This window comes from Anolis sagrei, chromosome 8 (genome assembly GCF_037176765.1).
Source record: "Anolis sagrei isolate rAnoSag1 chromosome 8, rAnoSag1.mat, whole genome shotgun sequence".
Taxonomy (NCBI): domain Eukaryota; kingdom Metazoa; phylum Chordata; class Lepidosauria; order Squamata; family Dactyloidae; genus Anolis; species Anolis sagrei.
In genome coordinates, this window is record NC_090028.1 from 8,514,758 (window position 1) to 8,532,098 (window position 17,341).

The window sequence follows — 17,341 nt, forward strand, 5'->3', positions numbered from 1 at the left end:
TGACTGTGAGAGCCGTTCAGCAGTGGAACTCTCTGCCCCGGAGTGTGGTGGAGGCTCCTTCTTTGGAAGCCTTTAAACAGAGGCTGGATGGCCATCTGTCAGGGGTGATCTGAATGCAATATTCCTGCTTCTTGGCAGGGGGTTGGACTGGATGGCCCACGAGGTCTCTTCCAACTCTTTGATTCTATGATTCCATGATTCTATGATTCATTGGAGAACTTTAGCAAATGTGCATTACAGTTTCGTGTTTTGAGCACGAGGTTTTGCGCCTCCAAACTAGATATTCCAGAGCTTCTTTAGACTTATTCCCAAAATAGTACAGTATTTTGTAACCTGCCCGATGCCACTTCATGTCTGGTATCAAAAACTGACATTCTCTAAGTGGCATGTCAGTGCATGTTCTCAATTCAGGAGGTAATTTACAACAGCTAAGACTCTTGTGCCGCCTTAAAAGACTGACAGGTTGCATTTGGGACATGTTTTGTGTGCCCTGCTACCAACTTTCCTTAGAGAAAGAGTAGTGGGGTTCAAGTAGCAAGGAAGCAAGCAAGGAAGAAAGGCAGTAAAGGAAGAAGGAAGCAAGGAAGGCTAGAAGGGAAAAAGGAAGGAGCAAGGAAGGCAAGAAGGGAGCAAGGAAGGCAGGAACGGAGCAAGGAAGGAGCAAGGAAGGCAGAAGGAAGGCAAGAAGGGATCAAGGAAGGCAAGAAGGAACAAGGAAGGCAAGAAGGGAACAAGGAAGGCAAGAACACAAGAAGGGAGAAAGGAAGGCAAGAAGGGAGCAAAGAAGGCAAGAAGGGAGCAAAGAAGGCAAGAAGACAAGAAGGAAGACAAGAAAGCAAGAAGGAAGCAAAGAAGGAAGCAAGGAAGGAAGCAAGGAAGGCAAAAAGGGAGCAAGGAAGGAAAGAATGAAGCAAAGAAGGCAAGAAGACAAGAAGGAAGGCAAGAAAGCAAAGAAGGAAGCAAAGAAGGAAGCAAGGAAGGAAGCAAGGAAGGCAAAAAGGGAGCAAGGAAGGAAAGAATGAAGCAAAGAAGGCAAGAAGACAAGAAGGAAGGCAAAAAAGCAAAGAAGGAAGCAAAGCAGGAAGCAAAGCCGCAAGCAAAGCAGGAAGCAAGGAAGGCAAAAAGGGAGCAAGGAAGGCAAGAATGAAGCAAAGAAGGCAAGAAGACAAGAAGGAAGGCAAGAAAGCAAAGAAGGAAGGCAAGAAAGCAAAGAAGGAAGCAAAGCAGGAAGCAAGGAAGGCAAAAAGGGAGCAAGGAAGGCAAGAATGAAGCAAAAAAGGCAAGAAGACAAGAAGGAAGGCAAGAAGGCAAGAAGGAAGCAAAGAAGGTAGCAAAGAGGGAGCAAGGAAGGCAAGAAGGGAGCAAGGAAGGAGCAAGGAAGGCAAAAAGGGAGCAAGGAAGGCAAGAATGAAGCAAAGAAGGCAAGAAGGGAGCAGAGGAAGGCAAGAAAGCAAGAAAGAAGTAAAGAAGGAAGTAAAGAAGGAAGTAAAGAAGGAAGTAAAGAAGGAAGCAAAGAAGGAAGCAAAGAAGGAAGCAAAGAAAGGCAAGAGGGGAGCAAGGAAGGCAAGAATGAAGCAAAGAAGGCAAAAGGAAGCGAAGAAGGAAGGCAAGAAGGGAGCAGAGGAAGGCAAGAAGACAAGGAAGCAAAGAAGAAAGCAAAGGAGGAAGCAAGAAAGCAAATGATAGAGCTCAATAGTATGAAATCATGGGAGTTGTAGTTTTGCAAAGTCTGCATCAACACTGTATAATTAAGCCCTATATGAAGCTGAAAAAATTATTAGAGGTTTTGCACATTTCTAATTCAGACCTTCATCTTGCATCACTCATGCTTGGAGAAGGTCAAGCTTTTGATAATTGGATGGACTGCCTTGATCTGTATCTCCTGGACCAAGATAACTCCAGATCTGTTGGATCAGACCAAAGGTCTATTGGTGAATTATTCTGTTCTCATAGAGACCAGCCAGATCCTTCTGACAAGCCCATGGGGAAGAACATGGGCACAAAAGCACCTCTCGCTTGGGTTCCCCAGCAACCGACCTCTAGAGGCACATTGCCTGCGATGCCAGAGGCAATAAGCAGCCATCGCTACTGGTAACCAGTGAGACGGATTGGGAATAGGACGACAATTGTGCCATGATTCCAGTTGCAGCCTTTCAGGCAGGCGGCATCTAGACTGTATAATCTGTACACTTTACTGGGTATGTCTCAACATTATCAAATCCTGGGAGTTGTAGTTTGGCAAAGGATCGGCACTTTATGGCACAGAAGGCTAAAGTCTATAAAACAACTCCTAGCCTGAAGCTGTATCAACACTGCATAATTAATGCTAGCTTTAATTGCTATGGCTCAATGCTATAAAATCATGGGAGTTGCAGTTTTGCAAGGTTTGCATTAACACTGTATAATTAATAAAGCTTTAATTGCCACAGATCAAATCTATGAAATCTTGGGAGTTATAGTTTTGCAACGTTTGCATCAACACTGTATAATTAATGCTAGCCTTAATTGCTACGGCTCAATACTATAACATCATGGGAGTTGTAGTTTTGCAAGGTTTGCATCAACACTATATAATTAATTCTAGCTTTAATTGCTATGGCTCAATACTATTAAATCATGGGAGTTGTAGTATTGCAAAATCTGCATCAACACTGTATAATCAATGCTATCTTTAATTGCTATGGCTCAATAGTATGAAATCATGGGAATTGTAGTTTTGCAAGGTTTGCATTAATTTCTATGGCTCAATGGTATGAACTCATGGGAGTTGTAGTTTTGCAAGATCTGCATCAACACTGTATAATCAATGCTAGCTTTAATTGCTACAGCTCAATACTATGAAATCATGGGAGTTGTAGTTTTGCAAGGTCTGCTTAAACACTGTATAATTAATGCTAGCCTTAATTGCTACGGCTCAATACTATGAAATCATGGGAGTTGTAGTTTTGCAAGGTTTGCATCAACACTATATAATTAATTCTAGCTTTAATTGCTATGGCTCAATACTATTAAATCATGGGAGTTGTAGTATTGCAAAATCTGCATCAACACTGTATAATCAATGCTATCTTTAATTGCTATGGCTCAATAGTATGAAATCATGGGAATTGTAGTTTTGCAAGGTTTGCATTAATTGCTATGGCTCAATAGTATGAACTCATGGGAGTTGTAGTTTTGCAAGATCTGCATCAACACTGTATAATTAATACAACTTTAATTGCTATGGCTCAATAGTATGAACTCATGGGAGTTATAGTTTTGCAAGATCTGCATCAACACTGCATAATTAATGCAACTTTAATTGCTATGGCTCAATAGTATGAAATCACAGGAGTTATAGTTTTGCAAGATCTGCATCAACACTGCATAATCAATGCAACTTTAATTGCCATGGCTCAATGCTATAAAATCATGGGAGTTGTAGTTTTGCAAGGTTTGCATCAACATTGTATAATTAATGCAACTTTAATTACTATGGCTCAATAGTATGAAAGTTATAGTTTTGCAAGCTCTGCATCAACACTGCATAATTAATGCAGCTTTAATTGCTATGGCTCAATAGTATGAAAGTTATAGTTTTGGAAGATCTGCATCAACACAGTATAATCAATGCTAGTTTTAATTGCTATGGCTCAATAGTATGAAATCATAGGAGTTGTAGTTTTGCAAGGTCCGCTTCAACACTGTATAATTAATGCTAGTTTTAATTGCTACGGCTCAATACTATAAAATCATGGGAGTTGTAGTTTTACAAGGTATTTTGCTTGGGCCCCACCGAACTACAACTCCCATTATCCAGTCAACGTGGTGTCAAACAGAGCCAGCCTAGGTGTCCTATATGATGGCAATGATACAGATGCAAAAAAGCATGCAAAAGATGGCATGATTGCCACTGCGAAGCAGAAGCCGGCATTGCATGTTCAGAATGCTGAACGTGTCTTGGCGCAAGACTCGAATTTTATGGCTCGGATTGCCAAGTTGGCCTTTGATCCTTTGGAGCTGTTCCTTGGTATCTTTCCACTCCTCTCTTTTCTCCGCCGGCACATTCCCTCCTCCTTCTCCGCCTGTGGCTCTCACTGCCATAGAGGTAACATTACATAAGTCATGCTCGGCGGAGGAAGGCCTCTGGGCGCAAACTCCGCCAGGCTCACGCATGCGTCCCCATTGACGTTCCAGACTTTTCCAAGTCAATGGACAGCTCAAATCTAGGATTTCTCATAGAGAGTTGGAAGAGAGTCCCCATATTGACAATCCACCAGAAAAGTTTAGGGAAAGTAGAGGGAGTTGTAGTTCACCTACATCCAGAGAGCACTGTGATCCCAAATGCTGATAGATCTGGACCTAGCTTGGCACACACACCAATATTTGATTACTGGAGGGGTTTGGGGGGAACTGACCTTCCTTTCTGGGAGTTGTAGTTCACCCACAAACAGAGAAATGGTGATCTCCACAGATGATGGATCTGGACCAAACTTGGCACACATACCTGACATGCTGAAATTTGATTATTGGAGGGGTTTGGGGGGAACTGACCTTCCTTTCTGGGAGTTGTAGTTCACCCACAAGCAGAGAAATGCTGATCTCCACTGATGATGGAAGTGGACCAAACTTGGCACATAGAATCCCCACGACCAACTGAACCTACTGGAGGGGTTTGAGGGGACTGACTCAATATAGTGGGAGTTGTAGTTTACCCTACAGCCAGAGAGCATGACTAACTCCCATGACTAACTTAGCCTACTGGAGGGGTTTGAGGAGACTGACTCAACATAGTGGGAGTTGTAGTTCACCTACATCCAGAGAGCACTGTGAACCCAAACACCGATGGAACCAGACCAAACTTGGCACACATACCTGACATGCCAAAATTTGATTATTGGAGGGGTTGGGGGGGGGGGGGGACGACTGACCATTCTTTCTGGGAGTTGTAGTTCACCCACAACAAGAGAAATTATGATCTCCACAGATGGTAGATCTGGACCAAACTTGGCACACATACCTGACATGCCAAAATTTGATTACTGGAGAGGTTTGGGGGGAACTGACCTTCCTTTCTGGGAGTTGTAGTTCACCCACAACCAGAGAAATGGTGATCTCCACAGATGATGGACCTGGACCAAACTTGGCACATAGAATTCCCATAACTAACTCAACCTACTGGAGGGCTTTGAGGGGACTGACTCACCATAGTGGGAGTTGTAGTTCACCTACATCCAGAGAGCACTGTGAACCCAAACACTGATGGATCTGGACCTAACTTGGCCTACATACCTGACATGCCAAAATTTGATTATTGGAGGGGTTTGGGGGGAACTGACCTTCCTTTCTGGGAGTTGTAGTTCACCCACAACCAGAGAAATGGTGATCTCCACAGATGATGGACCTGGACCAAACTTGGCCCATAGAATTCCCATGACTAACTCAACCTACTGGAGGGGTTTGAGGGGACTTACTCAACATAGTGGGAGTTGTAGTTCACCCACATCCAGAGAGCACTGTGAACCCAAACACTGATGGATCTGGACCAAACTTGGCACACTTACCTGACATGCCGAAATTTGATTATTGGAGGGGTTTGGGGGGAACTGACCTTCCTTTCTGGGAGTTGTAGTTCACCCACAACCAGAGAAATGGTGATCTCCTAGATGATGGACCTGGACCAAACTTGGCACACAGAATTCCCATGACTAACTCAACCTACTGGAGGGGTTTGAGGGGGCAGACTCACCACAGTGGGAGTTGTAGTTCACCTACATCCAGAGAGCACTGTGAACGCAAACACCGATGGATCCAGACCAAACTTGGCACACATACCTGACATACCAAAATCCGATTACTGGAGGGGTTTGGGGGGAACTGACCTTCCTTTCTGAGAGTTGTAGTTCACCACAACCAGAGAAGTGGTGATCTCCTAGATGATGGACCTGGACCAAACTTGGCACACAGAACCCCCGCCCCCCGTGACTAACTCAACGTACTAGAGGGATTTGAGGGGATTGACTCAACATAGTGGGAGTTGTAGTTTACCCTACAGCCAGAGATCACTGTAAACCCAAACACCGATGGATCCAGACCAAACTTGGCACACATACCATGTCAAAATGTGATTATTGGAGAGGTTTGGGGGGAACTGACCTTCCTTTCTGGGAGTTGTAGTTCACCCACAACCAGAGAAATGGTGATCTCCACAGATGATGGACCTGGACCAAACTTGGCACATAGAATTCCCATGACTAACTCAACCTACTGGAGGGGTTTGAGGAGACTGGCTCAACATAGTGGGAGTTGTAGTTCACCTACATCCAGAGAGCACTGTGAACCCAAACACCGATGGATCTGGACCAAACTTGGCAGACATACCTGACATGCTGAAATGTGATTATTGGAGGGGCTTGGGGGGAACTGACCTTCCTTTCTGGGAGTTGTAGTTCACCCACAACCAGAGAAATAGTGATCTCTTAGATGATAAGACCTAGACCAAACTTGGCACACAGAATTCCCATGACTAACTCAACCTACTGGAGGGATTTGAGGGGACTGACTCAACATAGTGGGAGTTGTAGTTTGCCTACATCCAGAGAGCACTGTGAACCCAAACACTGATGGATCTGGACCAAACTTGGCACACATACCTGACATGCCAAGTGGGAGTTGTAGTTTACCCTACAGACAGAGAGCACGGAACCCCACTGATGATGCATATAATAATAATAATTATTATTATTATATTATTATTATTATTATTTATTATATGCATCATCAGTGGGGTTCCATTATTATTATTATTATTATTATTATTATTATTATATTATATAATAATAATAATAATAATGTAATAATAATAATTAATGCATATAATAATAATAATAATAATAATAATGTAATAATAATAAGTACTACTGTTACCAAAAAGGACTGGTACCTCACCAAATTACAACTCCCAGGATTCCATAGCATGGAGTTAAAGTGCTGTCAAACTGCATTAATTGTGAAGTGTAGACACACCTGTAACTGCCAAGCAATCCAGTAACCAAACTGGGCAATTCCAGAGACTATAATTCACCCAAAAAGGAACTTTTCGAAACTTTCATTCAACAGGTGCATCCTAAGAAATGTAAGCAGCATAGGAACACCTTTTAATGGTATGGTTGCTCTCTGGGGTTGGACTAGATATCCTCTTGGGGTCCCTTCCAACCTTATGTTTCTATGATTCTTTGCTAATCGTGCCGGCTTTTTAAAACACAGCGGCTTTCAACGCGCACAGATTTTCCATTTATGTAACAAGAGCCTTCTCCTGATCCCTTGCCAAGGAAAAGGACTTCCCTGGCACCGGTTACAGAAAGTCCTTGGGATCTGATGACACTAAATATATATATATGAAAAGTATTTTTAAAAGCAGCAAAAAAGTGCATCTGAGCAATAAGAGCTTTGCAGCATCAATGCAGCCTTACCTTTGAGGTCAGGAAAGTAGATTTCCAGCAGATATTTCCTGGGATTGCAAGTGCCTTTTGCCTGGAAGAGATCAAGAGAAGTTTCTGCTTCCCTGAAAGGCAGGCTCTGAAATATATGACAGTGGCAGAGCAGAGGGGGCGTGGCTTAAAGGGGGCGTGGCTTGGGGGTGGAGGGGCGGGGCTGGGCTGGGGAAAGCTCTCATCAGCATGAATCAGCAGCAGCAACATTTTTGTGAATGGAGCCTCAGAGGGAGTGAATTTTTTTTTTATCTCTCTTTTTGGCAAGGTTTGGTATAGAGGAGGAGGAGGCAAACAAGGCAGCCTTTCAATGCATCCCACACACAAGGGACATCAGGTGCCTTATGGGTCCTAAGATAATAATAATAATAATAATAATAATAATAATAATAATTAATAGAGTTCAAGTTAATCCAGAGGAAAAAAGGCATAATAATAATAATAATAGAAATAAATGTAAGGAAATAATTAAATGCAATGCAAGCAAGGAATACAGGAAATCTAACAATAAATATAATAAATGCAAGCAAAGAATGCAGGAAAATTAATAATAATAATAATAATAGAAATAAATGTAAGGAAATAATTAAATGCAATGCAAGCAAAGAATACGGGAAAGCGAATAATACATATAATAAATGCAAGCAAAGAATGCAGGAAAATTCATAATAATAATAATAATAATAATAATAATAGAAATAAATGTAAGGAAATAATTATATGCAATGCAAGCAAAGAATGCAGGAAAATTATTATTAATAATAACAAAATAATAATATAAACTTGTATGCAGAACACATCATGCGAGGATGTGCGGGGCTTGAGGAATGCAAAGCTGGGGTGAAAATGGCTGGAAGAAACATCAACAACCTCAGATATGCAGATGACACCACTCTGATGGCCGAAAGCGAGGAGGAGCTGAGGAGCCTTCTAATCAAGGTGAAAGAAGAAAGCGCAAAAGCCGGGTTGCAGCTAAACGTCAAAAAAACCAAGATTATGGCAACAAGAATGATTGACAACTGGGAAATAGAGGGAGAAAACGTGGAGGCCGTGACAGACTTTGTATTTCTAGGCGCAAAGATGACTGCAGATGCAGACTGTGGCCAGGAAATCAGAATACGCTTCCTTCTTGGGAGGAGAGCCATGTCCAAATAGTAAAGAGCAGAGACATCACACTGGCAACAAAGATCCATTGCCTAGTCAAAGCCATGGTATTCCCTGTAGTCACCTACGGATGTGAGAGCTGGACCTTAGGGAAGGCTGAGCGAAGGAAGAGAGATGCTTTCGAGCTGTGGTGTTGGAGGAAAGTGCTGAGAGTGCCTTGGACTGCGAGAAGATCCAACCAGTCCATCCTCCAGGAAAGAAAGCCCGACTGCTCACTGGAGGGAAGGAGACGAGAGACAAAGTTGAAGTCCTTTGGCCACATCATGAGGAGACAGGAAAGCCTAGAGAAGACAATTATGCTGGGGAAAGTGGAAGGCAAAAGGAAGAGGGGCTGACCAAGGGCAAGATGGATGGATGGCATCCTTGAATCGACTGGACTGACCTTGAAGGAGCTGGGGGTGGTGATGGCCGACAGGGAGCTCTGGCGTGGACTGGTCCATGAGGTCACGAAGAGTCGGAGACGACTGAACGAATGAACAATAATATAAATGTAAGGAAATAATTACCGTAAATGCAATGCAAGCAAAGAATAAAGGAAAGCTAATAATAATAATAATAATAATAATAATAATAATAATTGCAAGCAAAGAATACAGGAATAATAATACTACTAATAATAATAATAATAACAGAAATAAATGCAAGTAAAATAATGCAGAAAATTAAATATAATGCAAACAAAGCAAATAATAATAAGAAGAAGAAATAAATGCAAGCAAAGAATGCAGGAAAGTAAATAATGATGACGATGATATAGATAAATGCAAGAAAAGAATGCAAAAAATTAAATACAATGCAAGCAAAGAATGCAGGAAATTAAATAATAATAATGATGATAATAATGATAATAGAAATAAATGTAAGGAAAGAATGCAGGAAATTAAATATAATGCAAGCGAAAAATACAGGAAAGCAAATAATAGTAGTAGTAGTAGTAATAATAATAGAAATAAATGCAAGCAAAGAATGCAGGAAATTAAATACAATGCAAGTAAAGATTGCAGGAAAGCAAATAATAAATAAATACATAAAGTGGTGCAGCAAACAACAAATCCTAGGAATCCATAGAATAGAGTAATCACGGTTAAAGGGGTTAACTGCTATGAATTCCCATTATTATTATTAATATTGTTATATTATAAACAAATAAATACTTAATATATTTATGGGTGCATCTACACTGTAGAATTAATGCAGTTTGACACCACTTTGACTGCCATGGCTGAATGTTATGGGATCCTATGAATTTTAGTTTCGTGAAGCACCGGCACTCTTTGGCAGAATGTTAAAGACCTTGGGAAACTTCAACTCCCAGGACCCCATAGCATTGAACCCTGGCAATGAAGCTGTCACTCAAACGGCATTGCTTTCAAGTTCGATTGGGCCAGGGTTCAAGAAAAACAAAAGCCACAAAAGCAGTACAAACACAAATGAACACAAAAGAAGTTCGAAGAATTCAAAGAGCATTTCGTTGCACCTTCCTGATGAACTGTCACCCATTTAATCCAATGTGAGGGACCTGGAGTTCACAAAAGGGGGTGCCAAAGAAAACTTGCTAATCTGAAAGGCACCACTAAATACTTTGTGATTTCTGCTCCAATATGGTTACACCTCTTGGAGATATTAAGAGTTGAGCCCTTAAACCTCAAGAGAGACTAATCTGACAGTTCGGTTCTCACATTTCAGCTTTTACAGTATTATTTCAGTGGTGACAGTATTATTTCCCACTTATATACAAAGACTAAGGATGGGTTTCCTTAAGCCCTTAGTAATAACAACCACACCTCAGTGAACTTTGTGGTTGTGTGTCTTTAAAGGGGCGACTTGCCCAAGGTCACCCAAAGGGCATCTACACTGTGGAATTAATACGGTTTGACGCCACTTTAAGTGCAATGGTTCAATGCTATGGAATCCTGGGAATTTTTATTTTATTTATTTATCGTGTCAGGGGCAACCAGACCATTGTATTACATTTCTAACAGAACAAAACAAACAAACAGATAAAAAAAACCACAAAGTTTGCAAACTTGGTAGTTGATTAAATGTCCGTTGACCAGTAACTGGCCACTTGGAGTGCCTCTGGTGTTGCCACAAGAATGTCCTCCATAGTGCATGTGGCAGGGCTCAGGTTGCATTGCAGCAGGCGGTCAGTGGTTTGCTCTTCTCTACACTCGCATGCCGTGGATTCCACTTTGTGGCCCCATTTCTTAAGGTTGGCTCTGCATCTCGTGATGCCAGAGTGCAGTCTGTTCGGCGCCTTCCAAGTCACCCAGTTTCCTGTGTGCCCAGAAGGGAGTCTCTCATTTGGTATCAGCCATTGATTGAGGCTCTGGGTTTGAGCCTGCCACTTTTGGACTCTCGCTTGCTGGGGTGTTCCAGCGAGTGTCTCTGTAGATCTTAGAAAACTATTGCTAGATTTAAGTCGTTGACGTGCTGGCTGATACCCAAACAAGGGATGAGCTGGAGATGTCCTCTGCCTTGGTCCTTTCACTATTGGATGCTACTTCCCGGCGGATGTCAGGTGATGCAATACCAGCTAAACAGTGTAATTTCTCCAGTGGTGTAGGGCACAGACACCCCGTGATAATGCAGCATGTCTCATTAAGAGCCACATCCACTGTTTTAGCGTGGTGAGATGTGTTCCACACTGGGCATGCATAGCAGCAGAGTAGCATAGCGCAAGGGCAGATGTCTTCACTGTGTCTGGTTGTGATCCCCAGGTTGTGCCAGTCAGCTTTCGTATGATATTGTTTCTAGCACCCACTTTTTGCTTGATATTCAGGCAGTGCTTCATGTAGGTCAGAGTGTAGTCCAGAGTGACTCCCAGGTATTTGGGTGCACTGCAATGCTCCAGTGGGATTCCTTCCCAGGTAATCCTCAGAGCTTGGGATGCTTGTCTGTTCTTAAGGTGAAAGGCACATGTCTGTGTTTTAGATGGGTTGGGGATCATCTGGTTTTCCCTGTAATAGGCAGTAAGAGCACCTAGAGCTTCGGAGAGCTCCTATTCAACTATCTCAAGGCTCCCTGCTTGAGTGATAATGGCACGATCATCAGCATAGATGAAACTCTCTGTCCCGTCTGGCAGTGGCTGGTCATTTGTGTAGATGTTGAACATGGATGGAGCAAGCACGCTCCCCTGGGGCAGGCCGTTCTTCTGTTTCCGCCATCTGCTTCTCTGGCCCTGGAACTCAACAAAAAAGCTCCTGTTTTGTAGCAGGTTTCCTATGAGGCGGGTGAGGTGGTCCTCCTTTGTGATACTATACATTTTTCTCAGGAGGAGGCGGTGGTTCACAGTATCATAGGCTGCTGACAGGTCTATGAAGACATCTCCTGTGATCTGCTGCCTTTCAAAGCCATCTTCTAATGTGCTGAGTCAGGTTCAGCACTTGCGATGTGCAGCCTTTGCCTTTCTCTCATGGGAGACATGAGAGAAGTCTCCTCGCAGGATTGCAAAAAATTCAGGCGTCCCCTGGGCAACATCTTCGTAGACAGCTGATTCTCTTGCTCCAGATGCAACCAGAAGTGACTTGCAGCATGCAAGCAAGCAAGCAAAACAACCAATGGACCTTTTCAGGACCAACAATGACAATAATCTCAATCAACATTGAAGGCATGTCAGCTGCCAAAGAACAACTACTCTACGAACTGTGCCAAGATAAGAAAATCCTGGGAATTGTAGTTTGGTGAGACACTTGTAGACAACCTTCTCAGACTGCGAGGATTTTATAGCATTGAGCTATAGCAGTTCAAGTGGTATCAGAGGGAGTGTGACTTTGCTGGTTCTCTTGAACATCTCAGCGGCTTTCGATACCATCGATCACGGTATCCTTCTGGGACGACTCTCTGGGATGGGTCTCGGGGGCATGGTTTTGCCGTGGCTCCGATCCTTCCTGGAGGGTAGATCCCAGTTGGTGAAGCTGGGCGACGCCTGCTCGGATCCCTGGCCTTTGACCCGTGGGGTCCCACAAGGCTCCATTCTGTCTCCCATGCTTTTTAACATCTACATGAAACCGCTGGGAGAGGTCATCCGGGATTTTGGAGTTAGGTGCCATCTCTACGCAGATGACTCACAACTCTACTACTCCTTTCCTCCAAACTCCAAGGAAGCCCCTCGGGTGCTGGACGAGTGCCTGGCCGCTGTGTCTATCTGGATGAGGAGAAACAAGCTGAAGATCAATCCCGACAAGACAGAGGTCCTCCTGGTCGGTCGTAAACCGGATCGGGGTATAGGGTGGCAACCTGTGTTGGACGGGGTTACACTCCCCCTGAAACCACAGGTCTGCAGTCTGGGAGTCCTCTTGGATTCAGCGCTCACGCTTGAGGCTCAGGCGTTGGCGGTGTCTGGGAGGGCTTTTGCACAATTGAGACTCGTGCGCCAGCTGCGACCGTACCTCGCGAAGGCTGATCTGGCCGGGGTGGTCATGCCTTGGTCACCTCTAGGTTGGATTACTGCAATGCGCTCTACATGGGCTGCCCTTGAAAACGGCTCGGAAATTCCAGCTGGTCCAACAGGCAGCAGCCAGGATGTTAACCGGGGCACATTACAAAGAGAGGTCAACCCTCCTGTTTAAGGAGCTCCACTGGCTGCCATTTATTTTCCGAGCCCAATTTAAGGTGCGGTTGCTTACGGTTTGGGACCACCCTACCTGCGTGACCGCATCTCCGTCTACGAACCCACGCGATCGCTTCGGTCATCTGGGGAGGCCCTGCTCGTGATCCCGCCCGCGTCGCAAGCGTGCCTGGTGGGGACTCGAGACAGGGCCTTCTCTGTGGCGGCTCCCCGACTCTGGAACGCCCTCCCAAAAGATCTCAGACAGGCCCCTACATTGGCAGTCTTCAGAAAGAATTTGAAGACCTAGCTATTCCGATGTGCCTTCTCAGATTAGGAATCTCCAATACCAAGTCCTAGAAGCACTTTAGTAGAATTAAGATTGCTGCACTCTGCACACTGCACTTACTTATAATCCTGCCACATCAGCACTTTTAATCTTGTACCCATTGCTCTGGCCCGGCCCAGTTTTATAGTCTTGATGTATTGTTTTTATTGTTGTTGTTTATACTGCTTAGCTGTTTTAATTTGTTTTTAATTTGCTTTATGTATTGTATTGTTGTATTATATTTTGAGGCCTTGGTCTATGTAAGCCACATCGAGTCCTTCGGGAGATGCTAGCGGGGTACAAATAAAGTTATAATAATAATAATAATAATAATAATAATAATAATAATAATAACAATAACCCCACAAAGTTTGCAAGGTAGTAAACTGGCAGCCAGTGGAGCTGGTGCAACAAGGTGGTTGTATGCTCCCTGAGCGCCGCTCCTGTTAGCAACCTGGCTGCCATTCATTAGACTAGTTGAAGCTTCCGGACTGTCTTCAAAGGCAACCCCACGTAGAGAGCGTTGCAGTAGTCTATACAGGATGTAACTAGAGCGTGGACTACCGTGGCTAAGTCAGACTTCTCAAGGTGCACAGGTTTTAACTGTGCGAATCCTCCCCTGGTCACCGCCGAGATCTGAGGTTCCAGGCTCAGCGATGAGTCCAAGATCACACCCAAACAGCGAACCTGTGTCTTCAGGAGGAGTGCGACCCCATCCAACACAGGCTGTAACCCTATGCCCTGTTCGGCCTTGCGACTGACCAGGAGTACCTCTGTCTTGTCTGGATACAATTTCAATTTTTTCACCCTCATCCAGACTGTCACAGCGGCCAAGCACTGGTTCAGGACCTGCACAGCCTCCTTAGTAGCGGGTGGGAAGGAGTAGATGATACCGCACCCCAAAACTCTGGATGATCTCTCCCAGCGGCTTTATGTATATGTTAAACAACATGGGAGACAGTATTGAGCCCTGAGGAACCCCACAAGACAAAGGATGAGGGGTTGAACAAGTGAAAGGGCTTGGTGGGCACTGACATTGAATTTGGGAGTTCACCTCCATCCATTTCATTCCGAATCAATTTAAAATGCAGATATGTGCTTTTCACCTTAAGAACAGACAAGCATCTTGAGCTCTGAGGATTACTTGGGAAGGAATCCCACTGAAACATTGCAGCGTAACCAAATACCTGGGAGTCACTCTGGACTGTGATGCCAAATGGGAGACTCCCTCCTGGGCAGGGCCGTAGCCAGAAAGAAAATTCGGGAGGGGTTGAAATTTTCGGGGGGGGGGGGGTTGAAACCTGCCTCCTAACTCACGCTGAAGCAAAGAGCACAGCAGGGAGCAGAGCAGCCTTCAATAGCCTGCAGCTCCGCCCCTGTCAACCACCTCCACCAAGTCTGGCCTCCTTAATGAGAGCATTCAACATCCTGTAAATAATTGTCTTTAGAACAGGATGTGCAACCTTTGCCCAGCGGGAAGCCAGGGGGCCTAAAGAGAAGTTCTCAGAGGTTTCCACCACAAACAGTCTTTAGATGGCTTGAGAAGTACAACAAAGTCTTTTATTAATGAACAATCAAACAGAAACTTCTCTTGTCTTCAGTAAAGTTAAGCAAATGATTCCAAGCTTTTAGGCAACTGGTGAATTCCTAATCTTGCCCACAAAGGACAGGCAACTGTCTTCAATAACTTCTTCTTTAAAGGAAAATCCCCGTTTTAACTTCTCCCAGGCTGACTGTAATCTAACCCTTACTGATGTGGGCTCTGCTACCGGGTCGAACTGCGTCTCGAACGCCGAGTGGACCTACCAGCAAGGCAGTAAATGTTCTCCAGCTGGAGTTCTTTGGTCTTTAGGGCTGTTTCCCTGGAAATTCTTTGGAGACTCTTAAGACCTTTCTCCCCCGGAAGGTCTTAAGGGTTGAAGCTTTTGTACAGGGGAAGCTTGCACACATCCTATACATAAGCTTACCTTGCTGAGACTAACTAAAAATGGCTCCCTTCCCAATTGCCCTGAGCAAGGGGCGGGACCAAAACTTAACAATGATGGACAGGTGACTTGCCCTATGACTGCAACCAAAGAAGCCACCTATCTGCAGAGTCCCTGAAACCTAGGACTGCAAGCAAACATTTAATACAAAGCAAATAAAGTTGGAGCTCCTGGTACAGCTGTACCAGAACAACTACATCGGCTATTGCTGCAAGTAATGACAGTGTGAATAAATTGCCGATATTTGCTTGAGAAAGTGCTCGCAGTTCTGGAGGGACTCTTGATTTTTTGCATCTCATAGACTTAGCAGCATGGGGATTGGGTTAACCAGTTAAAATTCATGAGTAAACCAGTTTTTTTAAAAAAAATCTGAAACATTTCGGGGGGCGTTTGAACCCCTAACCCCCCCCCCCCCCCTCACTACAGGCCTGCTCCTGGGTACACAGAAGACGGGGTGACTTGGAAGGTGCTGAACAGGCTGCTCTCTGGCACAACAAGATGCAGAGCTAGCCTTTAAAAATGGGGCCACAAAGTGGAGTCCACGACATGCGAGTGTGAAGAAGAGCAAACCACAGCCACCTACTACAATGCAGCTTGAGCCCTGCCACATGCACAATGGAGGACCTTCTTATAGCAACACCAGAGGCACTCCAAGTGGCCAGATACTGGTCAAAGGACATTTAATATAATGCCAAGTTTTAAAACATTGTGGTTTTTAAATACATCACAGCTGTACCCTTGGTTTACTCCTGATATGATAAATAATTGTATTTATTTACATGCTGTGACTTACAAGAAGCACTGCATGAATATCAAGCAAAAAGTGGGCACTAGAAATAACATCATATGAAAGCTAAATGGCACAACCTGGGGATCACAACCAGACACAGTGAAGACATCTCCCATTGCGATTTGCTACTCTGCTGCTGAGTACGTATGCCCAGCGTGGAATACATTTCGCCATGTTAAAACAGTGTATGTGGCTCTTAATAGACATGCTGCAGTATCACGGGGTGTCTGCTCCCTATGCCACTGGAGAAATTAGATTGTTTTGCCGGTATTGCATCGGGAAGTAGCAGCCAATAATGAAAAGACCAAGGAAGGGACATCTTTGGCCCATCCTCTGTTCAGATATCAGCCAGCATGTCAATGACATAAATCGAGAAACAGCTTCCTAAGATCTACAGAGATACTTGCAGGAACACCTCAGCAAGAAAGATAAGCTTTTCCCTGCATTTTAAAAATTATTTTTGTTGTATCAAACTGTGTAAACCTCTTTTCATGTTCCCATATATGACCTATTTATGATTGATATGGAATCTTTATGCTGAGGTGTCCGGATGGCCATATGTTAGGAGTGCTTTGATGGTGTTTTTGTGCCTGGCAGAATGGGATTGAACTGAACGGTCCATGGGATCTCTTCCAACCCTGCCATTCTATGATTCTTATTCAAACTTAATAATTGAAAATTCAGAAGTGTCTGGATGGCCATCTGTTAGGAGTGCTTTGATAGTGTATTCATTCCTGGCAGAATGGGATTGAACTGAACAGTCCATGAGATCTCTTTCAACACTACCAGTCTATGATTCTTATTCAGTTTTAATAATTGAAATTTCAGAGGTGTCTGGATGGCCATCTGTTAGGAGTGCTTTGATGGTGTCTTCATGCCTGGCAGAATGGGATTGAACTGAAGAGTCCATGGGATCTCTTTCAACACTACCAGTCTATGATTCTTATTCAATTTTAATAATTGAAAATTCATAGGTGTCTGGATGGCCATCTGTTAGGAGTGCTTTGATGGTGTCTTCGTGCCTGGCAGAATGGGATGGAACTGAACAGTCCAAGA

General features: G+C 43.9%; 1 protein-coding gene across 1 annotated transcript in view; it reads right to left on the reverse strand.

Moving 5' to 3' along the window:
• Positions 1-7,580, reverse strand: part of OSGIN1 (oxidative stress induced growth inhibitor 1) — a 39,208-nt gene extending 31,628 nt beyond the window's left edge. The window contains exon 1 of the mRNA XM_060788336.2: positions 7,452-7,580. The gene's annotated coding sequence lies outside the window, so the exon portion shown is untranslated. The remainder of the gene's footprint in view (positions 1-7,451) is intronic.
• Between the last annotated feature and the right edge of the window lie 9,761 nt (positions 7,581-17,341).